This window comes from Dermacentor andersoni, chromosome 4 (genome assembly GCF_023375885.2).
Source record: "Dermacentor andersoni chromosome 4, qqDerAnde1_hic_scaffold, whole genome shotgun sequence".
Classification (NCBI taxonomy): domain Eukaryota; kingdom Metazoa; phylum Arthropoda; class Arachnida; order Ixodida; family Ixodidae; genus Dermacentor; species Dermacentor andersoni.
In genome coordinates, this window is record NC_092817.1 from 42,216,525 (window position 1) to 42,232,564 (window position 16,040).

At 47.3% G+C, this 16,040-nt stretch overlaps 1 protein-coding gene across 1 annotated transcript in view; it reads left to right on the top strand.

The window, feature by feature from the left end:
• Window positions 1-16,040, top strand: part of KFase (kynurenine formamidase) — a 65,892-nt gene that overhangs the window by 43,947 nt on the left and 5,905 nt on the right. The window lies entirely within an intron of this gene.

Consider the following 16,040-nt stretch of genomic DNA (forward strand, 5'->3'; position numbering starts at 1 on the left):
CTATCTATCTATCTATCTATCTATCTATCTATCTATCTATCTATCTATCTATCTATCTATCTATCTATCTATCTATCTATCTATCTATCTATCTATCTATCTATCTATCTATCTATCTATCTATCTATCTATCTATCTATCTATCTATCTATCTCTCTCTCTCTCTCTCTCTCTCTCTCTCTCTCTCTCTATATATATATATATATATATATATATATATATATATATATATATACACTAATCAAGAGAAAGAACCTGGAAATGTGTCTGTCCCTTAATTTTATAGTTACCAGCCATATACGTAATTATCAATCACACATGGTGGACCAAAAATCATTTGAAAATACTCCCTGAAATTATATATAATCTCAAGATGATACAGCCACAAAACGCAATGAGTGCCTGAAAGAAGTTCCTGACCCTGAACAGTAGCAACAGTACAGTGCAGATAAAAATTGGCATTTGTTACCATTTGATTAATTCAAAATAATTGATGTATAAGTCTAGAGCACAAGTTTATGAAGGCATTAGTATTGTCGAGGTCATACACAACCAAGTACAGCCAACATAAAATACTTGCAATATTCACAAGAAAAAAAGAAATAAAACGTGAGCAGATGTTTGTGACCTTGCAGTATTACAAACCAGTTTCCAGATAAACCTTCTTTAGAGCAGTTGAAGTAAGATCTTCAGTTTCCTGTAATTACACTTTAAGAAGTTGCCTGTGTATCATGGTTCCGTTTGAAACCTTGCCTGCATGTAACAGTTTCAATCGAGCACTTCTTATTAGGAGTTTTTAAAAGCCAGTAATTTATCAACACATTTTACTTCGCCAGAACATTGGCCTTAGCCTCCTCCCCTATTTTTGCTAGATTTCGTCTCGGTTTAGTTTTCAGTTCTCCCAGAGCAGCGGGATGAATTCTTCTTTGTATATAAGACACACTGCAGCTCCGGATAGCTTGCATGCGTAATTTGCTGCAAATATCGTAATTTGCCCCCTCCTTTTGAACTTAGCTTGCACGTTGCCCATAACAGGCCCCTTATTTTCGCCAAATAAAGCTAAGGTACCTTGATTAGATCACCGAAAACCTTGGAGAAAACGACTACGAATGTCTTGCTATGCAAAAAAAGTAGGGGGTGGGGTCAGCAATTATTTTCAACGCTTCTAATTAAAATGTTCTCTTAGATAGCACTTACCATGAGCACCTCTCCCAAGTTCCACGAAATATAAACATGCTGTAACAGACAGCTATGTCAGGACAATGGGAAGCATAGCTGATAGCGGCCGTATCACACGTTCCAAAACTTGATTAGGAATTTTTGTTTTTTTCAATAGCTGTATTTGATGCAACTCTATTAACTTCGCACAGAGATTTTTAATGGCGTTCCAACCATTTTCGCTAAATTTAATCTCGGTGGCATTGGCAATTCTGTCAGGGCAACGGGCTAAATTCTGCCCCGTTCGTTAGACACACTCATCACGCTCTGGAGCGCTTGTGTACGTAATTTATTACCAAAGCCCCAAACAGCCACCTACTTTGAGCTTTGCCTACACATTATCTCAACCTTACTGTCACCAAACTTAAAGACGCTGCGTTGCTTATTTCACAGAGGACAGCAGGCAAACTCAATATACCTACCATGCATATTCCCCCCCCCCCTTCCCAAGAAAGAAAAAAAGAAGAGTAATTATTTATTCGTAACGCTCCTAATAAACCAGAAACGTTAAAACTTTGCAACACATTGCACTTAAGCTGCGCCCATTCCCTCTAAGCATACAGTTTGTGAAATGCAGAGTTCTCTGGGACTTTGGGAACCTATAGCTGCCGTTATAACGGCAGCTTGACACTTTCAAACGCTAGCTTAAGGTTCTTTTTTTTTTTTTTTTGCCTCAGTTGTGGTTCATCAGCACGTATTTAACATAGCACACAAACTTGGCACAGCGTTCCCGCTAAGTTCACAAAATTTGACCTGAAATTATGCCAGGGCAGCGGTATACGTTTCACGCCGCTCATAAAACACAACGACGACGCTCTCGACCCTTTGCATACGCAATGTATTGTAAAAAGGCGCATTTCACCTACCTGTTTAGAACGTTGCATCCACATTACCCATACCGTGTCACCAATTTTGCCCAAATAAGAACAAGAGAGAGAAAGGGAAGGAAAGATAGGGAGGTTAGCCACTGTAAATACCGGCTGGCTACCCTCTTCTGGGGAAAGGGGTAAAGAGAATAAAAGGAGAAAGAAGAGAGGAAAAAAAAACGAGAGAAATTCACGCAGTAACGCGATGTTACGCGCAACAACAGCCAAAGGCGGTCGCACAATTCACAGGCCCCTAAAAACTTCAGCAAAGCCCTTAAGGCCTTGAGTCTGGACCGTCTGGACTGGCTTAAACCCGTCTGGACCAGTGTACTGGAGCTTTCTCTTCTGTGAAGGGGCGATTGTCAAGATTTTCGAGCGCGGTCACGAGCACTTTTCTTGGCACATTGTAACGTGGACAGTCACAGAGGAGGTGCGCGATCGTCTCCTCGCAGCCGCAGGTGTTGCAAGCAGGGCTGTCGGTCATCCAAAGCGGAAGGAATAGGAGTTCGTGAATGCCACGCCGAGTCATAGGCGGCACAGAAGTGTTGCTTCCGCTAGTGGCAACCCTGGTGGAAGACGGAGTCGCAAACTTGGATCCAATCTGTGAAGACGTTCTTTCGTGAATTCACTGGTGTTCCACAGTCTGCGTAAGCTCGCGTGCGAGGGAGCGATGACTTGTGGCTGCATCTGTTCTTGACAGCGGTATGGGTACAATCTGGGCACCATCGTGGGCCGACCGGGCAGCGTCATCCGCACTGTGATTTCCCGAAATTCCGCAGTGACCCGGTATCCACTGGTAGATGATGTTGTGTCCCTTGTCGATTGCGTAATGGTAGAGTAGTCGGATGTCTGCGACTAATGGCACATTAGGTCCGTGGTTGAAAGGCGACAGCACACACTGGAAAGCTGCCTTTGAATCACAAAAGATGGACCATGAATGTGCTGACTTGGGACCAATAAACTCCAAAGCAGCACGGATAGCTGAGAGTTCTGGAGCCGTCGATGATATAACGTGAAACGTCTTGAATTTGATGGTGACAGATTGAGTAGGAAGTACCACTGCTCCAACTGAACATTTAGAGGAGACAGAACCGTCCGTGTAAACGTGGGTGCGTTCGTTGTGTTTGTCATGTAGGAATGAAAGCACAGTTTGTTGGAGGGCGAAAGATGACATCTCCGTTTTCTTTTTGATGCCGGGAATGACAAGAAGAGCCTGGAGTGGATGGAGGCACCACAGCGGCAGAGATGGTCGTGCTGCAGGTGTGAAGTTTGATGGTAAACCTCCATGGTTGGCGGCCATAATTCTGCTAAACGCTGAAAGAGGTCGCGCGGCAGGAAGGAAGGCGAGATGATGCGATGGAAGTCCGGCGAAGTGCTTGATGTGCATCCTTAAAGAGTCGACATGAATATAAGTATTGATGGGGTGGTCATGCGCGATGGCTATTGTTGCTGCCGTGGATGCACACCTGGGAAGGCCTAGACAAATGGCCTAGACCGAAGGCCTAGGCCTACCGGTCCCACCTAGTATACAGGTAAGCTGCAGCGTAAGAAACCCAGGAACAGTGCGTTACAGAGTTGGAGCATCGCACTCAAAGACGCACCCCATGACTCTCCTGCAAGAAATCTGAGCACGTCTGTTATCACTAGTTTCCTTTTTAGGTAAGAGAGGTGAGGACACCAGGAGAGGTCTCGATCTATTATCACTCCTAGAAAACGGTGCGTCTTCTTGTAGGCCATAGGCTGTCTATTAATTCTAACAACGTATGGTCGCATTGCTTTGCGCATGAAAGCGACCATAGAGCACTTCTCGGAGGACACCTCCAAACCTCGTGCTCAAAGATAGCTTGATGTTAGTGTGGCCGCTTTTTGGAGTCTGGCGCGCACCTGCGGACGGGTCACTCCTCATGACCAAATGCATATATCGACACAAGGACGGATTGTGGAAGGGTATGAACCAGGTCGATGAGCACGAGGTTAAATAGAGTGGGGCTCAAGACTCCGCCTTGTGGTACTCCGCGGTAGGTGTTGTGTTGTGATGATGCACCATCCTGTTTGCACAAAGAATGACATGTCCTTTAAGTAGTTGAATATCCATCGAAACACAAGGCCACGTAGGCCGACACCGCCCAAGGCGTCCAGGATGGCTCGATGTGTTACGTTGTCATAAGCGCATTTAATGTCCAGGAACATCGCCGCTGACAGTCTCGTTAGGCTTTTTTCGTGTTGAACAGACGAGACAAGATCTATGACGTTGTCTACAGAAGAGCGTCCGCGTCGGAATCCTGCCGTCAGGGTTATATATTGTAGCGTTCTAGATAACACTCTAGACGCATCAGCACCATCATCTCCATCACCTTTCTTAGACAACTGGCCAGAGCAATGGGACGATAAGACGCCACGTCTAGGGGTGATTTACCTGGTTTAAGCAGAGGCACAAGGCGGCTGGACTTCCATGCAGCTGGAACAACTTCTTCACGCCATGAATTGTTGTACACCTCTAGAAGAGCATGCCGGGCTGTTTGACCGAGGTTGCCAAGAGCTGCGTATGTCACCCCGTCAGGCCCAGGCGACGAGGAACGTCTACGCGCTGCCAACACCGCTTGTAACTCCTCAGTGTAAAACAGATTTTCCATACGAGAATCCCGCGAGATTTGAACGTCAAGGGGGTCATGTAAGGGGAACGAGGACGGTAGACCAGGAACCCTTAAACTGAAATCCTCCGCTACGTCGATCTCTCGGCGACCTTGACAGAGGACCAGGCATTTGAAGGGATGCATGGCGTTGCTGTGGTGATGTTCGAAGACCGCGCACCGTTCTCCATATATGTGATAAGGGTTTATGCGGATCAAGGGAATCACAAAAAGTCTTCCATGCTAGAGACTGCAGGGAGTTGGTCCGACGCTGGATCTTCTTCTGTATGCGTCTCGCCTCCCTTAGGTCGTAGATGGACTTGGCGCGCCTGTATATTCGTTCCGCGCGACGGCGAATTGCTCGAAGCCGCTCCAATTCTGCTTCGTATTCAAAAAATTTAGGAGTAGGCCTAAAAACTCTTGTGGCTCCTCGAGCACCGTCGTTAATGAGCTCCTCGATGTTGCCAGGTGGACAGTGCTGGACCTTTTGGCACTTCTCCACGAGCAACGTGTATTTAGGCCAGTCGATGCATTGAAGAACTGTGGTAGAGTGCGACTTGCATATGCCATCGATTTTAACATATGTTGGAACGTGGTCACTATACCTAGTGTTTCGTTGTCCGGAAACCATTTCACACCGGCACTGAGGCATCTTGAAACAAAAGTTAAGTTCAGGCAGCTGCTGTATGTCAATCCCCGCCGAAAAGTGGGACTGCCATCATTTAGGCAGCAGAGTTCATGGTCCGACGCGAAGGACAGTACACGTCTTGCTCGACAATCCACCTTCAAGCTTCCCCATAGCGGGTGATGCGCATTGAAATCGCCGGTAAGAATCCATGGTCCAGGTGTCGTTGTTAAAATTGTACGTAGTCTTAGGTTGTCAAATCGACTCGAAGGTGAAATGTAGGCACCTACCAGGGTGAGTGAAACGTTCTTGCACTTTATAGTCAAAAATACGCACTGATTGTCGTCATCAGGTGCCACTGGGTGTAAAAGATAAGTGAAATCGCATCTGACGTAAACGATGGCTTTGCTGCGGTCGCTACAGGTGGCAGACATGAAAGCTTCATATCCTGATAGGCAGATGGTGCTCTCAATGTTTGGCTCACAGATGACAATGATGGGAAATTTGTGCTTGAAAACAAACGGACGAAAGTCCGAAATACGGGATTTAAGGCCTCTGGCATTCCACTGGAAGATGAACGCTTCCTTGACTTCTTTAGGGAACGAGTGCTGAGGAGCAGCCATGGTGCTTCTCAAGACCGGACAGTACCGGATTCAGAGCATTGCATTCTGTATTTGAAGTGCGCCTCGAGCCGCCGGAGTGTGTATGGCAGTCAGTAGTACTCGTAGCGTGTTCATAATGGCCCGTATCATGACGACGACTTGTTTGTCGTCGTCTGGGCTGCTGCCAGAAGGTGAAGCATAATTCAGCGAGCGTGATAAACCTTGCTTGCTCCACTGGTTGGTCCAGCCGTGGCAACGGCGGCCACTTCTCGCATGAGGCAATGATATTGGAGGCTGTCTACTTGGGAACCTCGTTGCTAGTATTGCTAGTTGTCTGTGGAAGTTTGTGTACTGTCAGTGGACGCGGTGAACCCTTAGCAATAGCAGTGGGTTTCCTAGATCTCCGGCGATGTGAACGCCGACGTCGCACCTTAGCGGCAGCTTCCCTGTGCGACGAACCATCCCTGACCATTTGCCTCAAAACATGAAGCTCATTTTTCACACGTGGGCAATTCTTTGAAGATGCATGGTGAGAGCCTTAAAAATTGACGCACTTTTGGTTTTCTGCACGACATGCGTCGGAGCTGTGCGACCCAGAGCATCGTGAGCCCACGGCAGCATTTGTGCAAACCGCACTAACGTGCCCTATCCTTTGACACTTCCGGCACTGAAGCGGCCTTATCACAAAAGGCCGTACTACGTTTCGGAAGTGCCCGACCTTGACATGTGACGGTAGGCTGTCTCCTTTAAATGTCAGCTTCACACAGTGCGAATTTCCCAGGCTACAGGCTTGCAACATGGTAATTCCCTCTGTCGCTGGCTTGATGAGTATGTGCAGGTCAGCATCGCTTATGGAATTGTCTACGTCTTCAACCACACCGGCCGTAGAGTCATGATCGTACGTTGACGCTATCCAGCACCTTAACGTTACTGAGAACGTCTAGTGCGCTGCGGTTTGTGACATCTATAGCGAGAATGTTCTTTCGGGCGTTGATCCTTATATCTTTGATCTGACCCAGGACAAGGGCCCCGAGCGACACAGATGTAGCTTGGCGGTTGAGCCGGTTTAGATTGTAGCTAGCAGCCCCAGGCACGAATAAAATTGTGTGGTCCGAGTCCGATGACTTTTCGCCTCGGCACCACAGTTGTCTTACTTGTGGAAGGAGATGTCCTGACCAGTCTTCTCTTTGCTTTGTGCTTTGCTACGGGGACGAAGTCACTGTCATTCGAGGTTTCATCACTGGTCGTTGAATAGATCACAGTGTCCTCGCTGTCGGTGTCACTCGGGCGACTAGACAGCTTTCTCGGAGCGGCCGCTGTTCACGTGGAAGGACTCGGCACCCCTCCAGGTGACTCCACGTCCATCGCCGTAGTTAAGGGAGCGGCGTCTCCCACAAAGTAGCTTGAAATTCGCAGAGACAAAGAAGCAGCGTTCCATATAACACACACTTCGTCGTCTTCGCAGTCATGAAGGAATAAGAACAAGGTGCTCTCTTTAGTTCACCGAAGACAGCGGAGAAACAAACTGTGAGACTCGTATGACGAACGAAAATAGGAAAAAATAAATAAAACGAGAGCTCTGTAAATATTTACCTTATATTTCAAGCAACTACGTGAAAGCTTCGCAACGCGTTACACTAAAATTTCTCCCCATTTTCACGAAATTTGAAGATCGCACATCGTGCAGTTGCTTTAGCAGTCTGAGAAACATTTTGAATACCAATAGATATATGACATATTGGAACGTTTGAATAAGTTTCATTTCATTTCATTTATTATACCCTCAAGACCACAAGTAGAGAGAGACGGGGGATATAAGGAAGGCAAGGATGTTAACCAGTCAAGAGTCTGGTTGGCTACCCTACGCTGGGGGAAGGGAGAAGGGGAAGAGAGAGAATGGAGAGAGAGAAGGTATAGAGACGTGCACAGACAGTCATTGAGTCAAAGCCGCTCGTGCAAACTAGACGTTCTCAGTAAGCACAAAAGTGCCTTCGCTGCCTTCTGAGCCAATGATCGGTGGGGACAGTACTCTAGTACTGTCTGTTCACTCAAAGGACGATCATCTAGTTTCCTCAATGCGTTGGACAAAGATTGTCTTTGTGCTTGAAATTGAGGACAGTGGCACAATAAGTGGTCAATGTTCTCCTCGCATCCGGAAACATCACATGCAGAGCTATCAGCCATTCCAATTAGTGCTGAGTAAGCTTTCATGAAGGCAACTCCCAGCCACAACCGACACAGAAGAGATGCTTCGCGTCGGTGCAGTCCGGCCGGAAGTCTGAGTTTCAGTGAACGGTTTAGTTTGTACAGTCTGGTGCGCTTTGTATGTGCGGTATTCCACTCTAAGGAGAGCGTGTGTGCTAGAATGCGTTGTCTCGCAGCGTCGGTCCTTGAGAGAGGAATGGGGACGCAGCGTTCTTTGTTTGACGTCCGAGCTGCCTTATCTGGGTCATCATTTCCAATGATACCGCAAGGTCCTGGTACCATTGAAATAAAATATCATGGCCTTTTTCTCTCAAGTGGTGGACGACTTCCACGATTTCACACGTGAGCTGATCGTGAGTTCCATGTCGGAGAAACGACTGCACACATTGCAAGGTCGACCTTGAATCGCAGAAGATTGCCCATTTTCGAGGACTTTCAGCATTTATTACATGAAGCGCGTCGCGGAGAGCCGCGAGCTCTGCAGCTATAGACGTGGTGATATGGGAAGTCTTGAACCTTTGGGTTATTCCCATTTTTGGTATAGCTATAGCGCCACCGGAACTGGTTGATGCAGTTGAGCCATCAGTATAGACGTGAGTGCAGTCGCTGTATTTATCGTACAAGAAGAGTAAAGTAAGTTGCTTGAATGCTGATGCTGGCAAGTCCCACTTTTTCTGAAGTCCTGGGATTCTAAGGTTTACTTGAGTACGGCTCACACACTATAGAGGAATCGAAAGCCTTGCCGCAGGTGCGTAACCTGACCTGAGAGAGGCATGGTGCGCGAAGACAGTTGCACTGAATGTCGTGCGGGGCGGGCCTTTCTACTGGAAGATTTTCGAGGTGGTGGGTAGAGGTCAGGGCGAAGTGTCTTATGTGCACACGCATTGTTTCAATGGTAATGTGCGTTCGAATAGTGTAATCTTGAGCGACTGCAATAACTTCAGTCGTTCACGCACTACGCGGCAGACCAAGGCATATCTTGAGAGCTTGGGCTTGGATGCTTTGGATTGTATTCAGGTTAGTTCTGCAGGTGTTGGAGATGACCGGTAGGCTGTACCGCCGGAATCCAATAAAGAGGACCCTGTACTACAGTTGCAGCATAGATTGTATTGACATTCCCCTGCCTTTCCTGCTAGAAACTTGAACATTTGGCAAATTCCTGTCAGGCGTTTTCTCACATAATTCACATGAGGGGTCCAGGAGAGATTTCTATCAATGACCACCCTCAAATATCTCCGACTTGTGTTGTACGAGATCGGCTGCCCGTCGACAAATATGACGTATGGATACATTGGTTTTCACATGATAATTGAAGTCCTTGTTCTCGAAGGTAGGATGATGTTAAAGTGGCTGCCTTCTGAAGCCGCGCGCGAAGCTGCAGTAGCGTCACATCCGACGTCCAAATACAAATGTCTTCGGCATAGATGGAGAACCTAATGGTGCATGGAAGGGTGTCAGCGAGTCCTATGAGTGTTAGATTAAAGAGTGCTGGGCTCAGTACTCCTCCCTGAGGCACCCCACGGTTACTATAATGCTGGGAGGTTGGGCCGCCCTCGGTATAAAGTATGAAAAAAAGTCTCAGTGCCCTTCCACTCTGTGAAGAAGGATGACCAGCGAAGCTGTGTATGTGGGCCCCTTAACGGCGAACTGTACCTCCGCCGCAGGTCGGCCCGGCATTGCAATATCTTCAGGATCGGCCCACGTATGGGAAGTGCTTTAACGCCTGCTTCACCTCCGCCGCGGGTCGGCCCGGCATTGCACTATTTTCGGTATCGGCACACGTACGGGGAGGGCTTAACGCCTGCTTCACCTCCGCCGCGGGTCTGACCGCCATTTCACTAACTTCGGAATTGGCACACGTATGGGGAGTGCTTAACACCTGCTTAACCTCCGCCGCGGGTCGGCACCGCATTGCACTATCTTCGGTATCGGCCCGCGTATGGCGAGTGCTTAACGCCTGCTTCACCTCCGCCGCGGGTCGGCCCGGCATTGCACCATCTCCGGGATCGGCCCACGTATGGGGATTTTGCTTACGACAGGAAAATATCCTTGGACGGAGAGGTATACAGCTTCGCTGTAAAAGAATTTCAGAATTAAAAGCATCTCTTATGCAGATAGCTACTAATCCAGAAATAGATCTTGCCGCCAAGTCCTACTGCCTCTAACGCGTTGAACATCGCTTCGTGCGTTACGTTATCGTATGCTCATTTAACAACCAAACACGGCAGCAGATAATCTTTTGCAGGACTTCTGGTGCTGGACGTACGTCACCAAGTCGATAACGTTGTCTATGGAAGAACGGCCACGCCTGAAACCGTCCATTGCATCTGGATATACCTGGTAATGTCCGAAGTACCATTCTAGCCGTGCTAGAACCATCCTCTCCATTAGCTTTCTGATGCAACTGGCAAGCACAATTGGCCGGTATATATATGATGCAATGTCTACAGGCGACTTGCTGCAGGCTTGAGCAGTGGAATTAGGCGACTGGTCTTCCATTTCTGGGGTACCGTACCTCTCTGCCAAGAGCTGTTGAACAAGAGCAGGAGCAATTTCCGAGCCTCTTCGCCAAGATTACATAGGGCACGGTAGGTTATACCGTCGGGTCCTGGTGAAGATGAACGCTTGCACAAGGCAAGTGCAGCTTCGAGTTCGTCCAGGGAGAAAGGAATGCCCATGCGGGGGTCGGTGAGTGGTGGAGCGTCGATGTTCCAGCTGAACTAGTTTCGCCAACAATCCTCTTGCAGAAATCTTCAGCGACGTCAATCCTTCTAAATTGTTGGTGAAGGGCCAAAGACTTGAAAGGGTGGCGCTGCTGAGGGATTCCACGGAGACCACGATCGAATAGTTCTCCATATGTGAGACAAAGGTTACCGTGGCTCGAATTGGCGGAGAAGAGTGACAGATAGTTTACTGGCATTTGCCGCGCTGCATTTTATCATGCTGTTGAGAACTATCAATTGGAAAAATCAGCGGACCTATAGCCACATAATTTGAGGAGAGAGAGAGAGAGAGATAAAAAGGGAAGGAAAGACAGGGAAATTAGCCAGTGTAAATACCGACTGGCTACCCTGTGCTGGGGAAACGTGTAAAGGGAATAAAAAGAGAAAGAAGAGAGAAAAAAATTAGAAAAATTCACACAGTAACGCGATGCTACGCGCAACAACAGTCAAAGGCGAAAGCACAATTCACAGGCCCTTAAAACTTCAGCAAAGACCTTAAGGCGTTGAGTGCCGAAACCCGTCTGGACCATTGTCCTAGAACTTTCTCTTCTGTGGAAGAGCGATTGTCCAGTTTTTCGAATGCGGTCACGAGCACTTTTCTTGGCACACTGTAATGTGGACTGTCACAGAGGAGGTGCGCGATCGTCTCCTCGAAGCCGCAGGTGTCGCAAGCAGGGCTGTCGGCCATTCCAATGCGGAAGGAATAGGAGTTCATGAATGCCACGCCGAGCCATAGGCGGCACAGAAGTGTTGCTTCCGCGCGTGGTAACCCTGGTGGAAGACGGAGTTGCAGACGTGGCTCCAAATACTTGCAGAATGACATCCATCTTTGCGATGCAAGTTTGTCCATCCGACGCTGGATTTTCTTTTGAGTTTTTCTGGCCAACCTCGTCATGTACAGGCTTTGCATGCCTGTATCTTCACTCTGCACGGCAACGAATTGCACAAAGCTTTTCCAGCTCAATGTCATATTCAGTGCATGTAGACATTCTCTGAAGCGAATGCCTGGCAGCCTCTAGGGCACCCTTTATGGTGTCCTCTGGGCTAGAGGACAAGTCATCGCGACATCCGTCTTCGACAATTGATCTGAACATTGGTCAGTTGATACATTGAGTGAGCCGGCTAACTTGGAGCCCATCAACCCATCAATCCTAAGTGGGTATGTGCATGGTTCCTTCCCCACGTTTCAATATTCGGAAACCACCTGACCTTTCTAGTGAAGGAGTGTGAAACAAAGGTGAGGCTTCCATCACTTAACAAGCACAGTTCTTGTTCCGAGACAAATGACACTAATCTTCTGCCCCTGGAGTTTATCTTAGAACTTCTCCAGAGATAGTGATGTGCATTATAATCTCCAGTCATCACCAAAAGCTAAGCCGCTGTCATCATTTGCCATATGTAGGCTCCAACTACTGTGAAAGTGAGCTTGCCTTTCTTCACTGTCAGACATACGTACTGGTTTTCTTGGTCAGGTGGCACTGAGTGATGGACATACGTAAGATCACATGTTATGGAGACGATGATCTGGCTGCATTCTTCGTGGGTGGCGGACATGAAACACTCGGACCTGGACCGTCTGATGTTAGCTGACAGGGGCTCACAGATGATGATGACGGGGAACTTATTCACGAATTCGAACTGTCGAAAGTCCGACATGCGTGACTTAAGTCCTCTGGCGTTCCACTGAACTATCGACACGTTCCGGACCTCGTCACAAAATGAAGGCTTCTGGAGAGCCATGATTTCAACCAAGAGCTGCAAGTACTTGACTCAAAGTGTCCAGTACCTAGCTGTAGCACACTTTGCGCAGACGAAGATTTCATGTTGTTAAGTATACCACGAATGGCATTCGTGAGCGACCGCAGAATGTTGATGACCTGGAGATCATCAGCCAGCGTCGCTTCAACAGTTGCCGAAGCCGTCGAGGTCGGTGCGTTTTGAGGTAACTTAGTGGGTGTTGTGCCCTCGGTAGCTCAGGCCATTCTTCGGGACGGGCGAGCCTTTCTGCTTTGTTTGCTTTCCTTGCATCTGTCTTGGTGGTGCTATGCGTTGATGCGGCAATCCTTCTGACGGAAGCTGGCGTGCCACTATTTGCAGCTGCGGTATTTCGAACGTTTTTGGTGTCGATGCCGACGTTGCCGAAGAGCGGCAGCAGCCTCTCGATGCGTTGAGTTGTCCCGCACCATTCGTTCGAGGATCGCGAATTCCTTCCGCACCTGCGGGCTATCCTTTGATGAGGCATTGTGAGCACCACTGCCGTTAGGGCACTTTAGAACATCTGCGCTGCAGGCGTCTTCTGAATGAGACTCGGAGCACCGCGGACACACGACATTGTTCACGCAGACACCCTTTACGCGGCCAATCTTGCAACACTTGAAACAAGGCTTCAGTACGAATGGTCGTACTGGATGGCGGACATGTCCTAATTTGACGTGGGAAGGAAGGTTGTTTCCTTCAAACAAAACCTTTACACAGCGTGTGTTTCCCGGTCTGAAGATCCTAATAATGGAAGTGCCTTCTGTCCTTGGATTGATCAGTATTGGCAAGTCATCATTCGGGATGGCAACGTCGACGTCCTAACTTGACGTGGGAAGGAAAGCTGTCTCCTTCAAACAAAACCGTTACACAGCGTGTGTTTCCCAGTCTGAAAATCCTCATAATGAAAGTGCCTTCTGTCGTTGGTTTGATCAGTATTGGCAAGTCGTCATTCGGGATGGCAACGTCGACGTCATAAATGACGCCCGCAGTACCATCGCCGCCTGTAGGGATTATTGATCGCACCTTTACATTGTTGATATCAGTTATATTATGTAGGCCTTGTAGGGCACTGCAATGTAACACGTCAACTATTAATTTCTACAAAGGATGCAGTGACCCCACACAGAATAAACATTTATCGCTCATCATTCAACATGCTTCCTACTTCAACAAAATGTAAACACTGTGCCTCGCATATATAGTTTACTGAGGAAACCGGGAAAAGCAACTAAATGCCTTGTGTAACGCACAAAAGTTGGGGCAAGCGCCGGCATTTCATGCTGTCTCTTGCTTCAAGGCCTCACTGATACTTGAGGTTATGCGACCTCCAACTCTATACATGCGAGAAGACTGCGTACAAGAAGCTACCGTACATCTCGAGTCGGCCAATCATTGCACACGACGCAGGGTGTGCGGGTCCCATTGCCCGTGTATGTAAGCGCACAGCCGCGCCATGAGCAGCTACAGCTGAGCTAGAGAAGGAGATGGGCGCTCGCCTATGGAACAGGACAGCCACGACGACAGAAATTTGCCTGGAGAGTTCGTACCATATTTGCACGTTAATAACGTGACCACGAATTTAATGCAAGGGGACTTTGGGTCTCTACCAAAGAGAGAGAGAGAGAGTTTTAGAATGGGGGCTCCAAAAGTTTGGTTGCGGGTGTTAGCGTTGGGGCACGCAGGAGTAAACGGTTTTAGAATAGAGCTTTGCGTTTGCGGATAGAATCTTGCGCAAAGAAAAGCTATTATAAATAATGAAATAAAATATACCATAATAAGAAGGGTAATTTTGAGATTCGTGTTTCTGCATTTAATTACAATTTCGAAGTTTTCTATTAGCAGCAAACAATCATTTGCGCTTAGTTTTGAGTAACCAACCTTACGTACCTTCAACAGCCAAGCTAAGCCACGTTAGGCCTACGAGCCATGAAATCGACAATCGAATTCGGAATAAGCGACGCCTAAAGAATCAGTCTTCATAACACATGCTAGTTGAGCGAAAGCGATAACGACAGTCACTGCTTCTTTGCGAACTTGACGCGTTAGCACGAATCGAGCCAAATTTGGTGCAAGGTTAGAGCCGCTGTTTCGATGGGTGCTGCTATGTTTGCTGACGCAAAGCTTTTGGGGCAGCTTTTAGGGCTCCCATCAAACCAGCGGAACAGTGTATCCGACGCAAACCTCAAACGCAGTTTGCGTCTCGCGCATGCGCAGTGGCTTCGACGCCATTTCTTTGGGGCCCCAAACGTTTGGGGCCCCTATTCTAGAACTCTCTATTAAGATTATATGTGTCACGAACCCGAATATAACACAAAGCACATTTTACGGGTGGAAAATTCAAAGAAGTGCTCACCGTAACAGTTGAAACTCGATTTAACGAAGTGATGACCACGCTCGAATTATTTCGTTAAATTTGGAAGTTCGGAAAAACAAGCAAGGGACATTTCGGTCCATTGAAATCTGAAATCGTAACGTAGTGACACACAAAAAATACCACGGAATTGTATTTGCCACTAACCCATTCCTGTGTGTGTAAAATGTACATGAGGACGGCCCAACATCCGCCGCCCCAAATATCATTTGGTACATAACGCTAGTGGCTGCTGAGTCCGTTATTCCGTGCCTGGGTGCGGCATGCAGCATCATCAAAATAAAGCTTGGGCTGCGACTAATGTGCCTGGATGTTTTAACACGATAGCGTTTGAGTGCACGCTCGAAGAAAAACCCGTCTGCGTCAAAATTAGAAAGAAATCACAGCTTTTCTTTACTCATTTATTTCTGGAAAAGCTTCGTTAAAATGGGTTTAATGCAAGCTAGTTTCGTTGATTCGGGTTGATGACAACATTGAACCTTATGGGTTCTCGTCGGGGAATGAAAATTTCTTTGTTAGATTGGGAACTTTGTAAAATCGGGTTTCGTTAGATTGAGTTTTAACTGCATTCTTGCAAATACGGTAATTGCAGTTGCAATAACACTTAGCCATTACTGCAACCACTGCTTTAAAGGATTACGTATGCTTCAGGAGTCAATTTTCTATGCAAAAAGCACAAGTTTCTGACTTTATGTGTGTATCAGCAAACTACATTTGCAGGATATACTATGGAACTATCTAATCACGAATATTTCCTCATTAGGCTGCCTGCAGATGTAATAATAAATTTATGTGCAGCAGGTGGACTTTACATTTAACGCTAAATTGATGTATTCTTTTCATTTCTTAGGTGTGGTGGGACGTTGAAAGCCAGTCTTTCTCGAATATTTGTATTCAATTCGGTAAGAAAATTGCACCTTTGAAACGCCCACATTTTAATGCAGTGCCAATGTCAAAGCACGCTAATTCTGATTATGCACTTCGTGAGAAAAGATGCGTCCGAGGTAAATGTGACAGAAGCACACTAGCGGAAGAATGAAGC